The sequence below is a fragment of the Leptonychotes weddellii genome, chromosome 3 (genome assembly GCF_054177405.1).
Source record: "Leptonychotes weddellii isolate Sample4059 chromosome 3, ASM5417740v2, whole genome shotgun sequence".
Lineage (NCBI taxonomy): Eukaryota > Metazoa > Chordata > Mammalia > Carnivora > Phocidae > Leptonychotes > Leptonychotes weddellii.
The window spans coordinates 98,356,031-98,359,355 of NC_138371.1; positions in this window are offsets into that span (position 1 = coordinate 98,356,031).

Consider the following 3,325-nt stretch of genomic DNA (forward strand, 5'->3'; position numbering starts at 1 on the left):
CATTGAATGGTCTTGACATCTTTGTCAAAAATTATTTGACCATATCTCTGGGAGTTTATTTTTGAGCTGTCTATTCTATTCCATTGGTCTATATGTTAGTGTTTATGCCAGTACCACATTGCTTTGATTACTGTAGCTTTGTAGTGAGTTTTGAAAATAGAAAGTGTGAGTCCTTCAGGTTTGTTTTTCTTTTTCAAGTTTTTGTTGTTGCTGTTGTTGTTTTTGAGATTTCATATGAAATTTCTGGTATTTTTAAGCCACATTGTTTTGAAATGGTTGAAATAAGTGTTGAGTCTTCACCCCATCAACCATATGCACATGTACAGATATACAGTATAATAATAAGTATTTCATATGGAGTTCATGCATCTGGGGTACAGATGATACTAAGGTATGCAGGATGCATAAAAGTGTCACAGAGGAAGGGTCTTGTATAACATGCTAAGGAGTGTATCTCTTCTCTATGCCTACCTCTTCTACCAACTATGAACCAAACAACAAATGGTTTTTGGTGCTGTGCCCCAAAGGAAAACATCACTCTCTCAAAGGGTAAGACACTGACTGGGTTGTGGGTGTAAAGGAAGAGTATAATATATAACTATATAAAGACTGTTCACTGCCATCCTCTCTTCCATGACTTTATTTTCTGTTTTCATTTTGTATATCTGTGTATCTGCATTTGTGCATATGGTTAATAGGGTGACGACTAAATACTCATTTCAACCATATAGAAGCAATGTGCCTTAAAAATACCAGAAATTTCAGATTAAAGAGAAAAACAACCAGATACAACAAAAGACATATTGAGCATGTTTTCATGTTAGGAGTTTGGAGTATATTACTCTATAGAATAAATGTATGAATAAATCATACATTAATCAGATGACTCTCAAGTTTTGGCAGAGAAGTATTTTTATAGTTTGCTTGTTCTTTACTCTGATCTAAGCATACAGGGTTGTGTCTGTTGTGCAGTAGTGTGAAATGAAAGATGAGGAAAACAACAGGAAAAGAGCATATTGACTATCAATTTATATTTGAAATACCAGGTACTTGTCCTGATCAGCCATCAGTACAATCCATCTGGCAATAAGTCGGTAAGGAATAAAATATTTAAGGAAAATATATAAAGCCTGCTTTTAAGAGAGAAAGGCAGGAAAGGAGGACTCATGGAACTCATAAATCTGCCAGGAACTAGTTTAAAGATTATTTACATAGTGTCCCATTTAATCTTTGTAACGGTCCCATTAGATAAACATCTTTAACCTCATTTACAGATGAGGAGCAGAAGAATATGAAGGTAAAGTAACTTGTGCAAGGTCAGACAATTAAGAAGTATCAGAGGGAAGACTCATTTTTTAAAAAAAAAAATATTTTTGACTCTAAGTCCAGCACTGTCTTTTGTAATACCATGTTTACCTTTTGGAAGATTTCAAAAATCTTTAGGTAACAAAAAGTACAGGAAATTATTTAAAAATGTTCATTAAAGGATATAATGCAGGGTCATCTATTTTAGAATAAGAATGGATTGTAGGGACAGGGAAAGGCAAAGAGAATTAGAATTTTTTTCAATTTAAATTTTTCAATTTAAAAATTATGCTTTAGCTTCATAATTAGAATGCCAAATTGCCATTTCAAATAGGCAGATTTGAATATTTCCTATTTTGGTGGTTTCCTCTTCCCCAAAATATATTCAAAACCTTATTTATTTATGCATTGATTATTTTATCTTTGGGCTAGAAGCATAAATTTATAACAGCTGATATACTTCTTATAAAAAAAAACTACACAAATACACATTAATAAGCACACAAAACCATCAAGTTCTGTTATATTTTCTACTGACTAGATATACTAACAATTTTTTAGTTTATCTGCTCAATATGGCAAATAAAAATCTGTCAAAAGTAATATATTTTATGAAAATATAATCACAAATTAAAGATTTTTAGTAACTCAGCAAGTATAAAATAACTCTCTATTTTTCCCCAAGTAATAGTATTTTTTTAACACTTCTGAGAGGATAGTGAAATATCTATGTCTGATTGATTGCCTTATTAATTAGTGATAAACTAGAATTTTATTTTATTTTAAGATTTTATTTATTTATTTGAGAGAAAACATGAGATGGGGGAGGGTCAGAGGGAGAAGCAGACTCCCCGCCGAGCAAGGAGCCCAGTGCGGGACTCAATCCCGGGACTCCAGGATCATGACCTGAGCCGAAGGCAGTCGCTTAACCAACTGAGCTACCCAGGTGTCCCTAGACTGGAATTTTAGATCCTGCCTAGAAAATAAATCATAAATGATTTGAAACAAAAAAAAATAAGTTATTGAAAAGGCATCTTACTGGATTTTGATGAGCTAAATCACTTGGGTTTACATAGAGGACCATATAGACATTCTGCTAATTTCCTTAACAAAGTCAGATGTTTCCAGTTAATAGCTTACTATATAAGTTGACTCAGTCCTCTTGGTGAAAACAACTAAACCAAAGGAAAAACAAAAGTAAAAGAAAATAAAGCAAAATTAGACTGACATATTACTGGATAAGTTCCAGGAAAAAATACCTTGGAGACATAAACTATCATTTGGGATACCATTAACTTTAAAGGCATCTGTCAAATCTGGAAAAGTCTACTGAGACTCTGAAAATATTAAAACTTAAACAAACCATTTGAGAAGCTCATGAGATAAGGACAAAAATTAGAATTTAGAAAATAACAAGAAAGGGGGATATGCTCCAACAAATCTTTAAGATGCAGCCCATGGATAATGCTAAATTAAAACAAAAATTGAAAATTAAACTATCTTATAAAAATGAAATAATGAAATCCAGTTTTAAATGAACTCAATAACTAAAAAATAGGTTAAGATGATCATGGAATGTTATTACCTTCATGTTTTTAAGTCCAAAGCTGAATTATCTCCAGAGGAAAATAATATCATACAGGTTATTAAAGTATTCCTATAGTTTTGACTACATCAAAGTAAACAGGCAAATAAAGAGACAAGATATAATGTGACTGTAAACTTAGAAAATAAATACAAAGTAAAGGTAGATTCCCAGAGTATAGACAATGAAGTCAGAATCATTTAAGATAGCTAGATTTCATGTTAAGGAAAACTAAAGAAAAGATTGAGAATTTCAGTAGAGGGCTGGAAACAATATAAAAATTAACACAACTCAAATTCTAAAATTAACAAAGAAAGATACAGTGACTAAAATTAAGAATTCAAAGAATAAGTTCAGCAGCATAAATGACATAGATTAAGTGAATTATTAAAATGAAATATAGGTCATAAGAAGATGTATAGAATAAAGCACAGA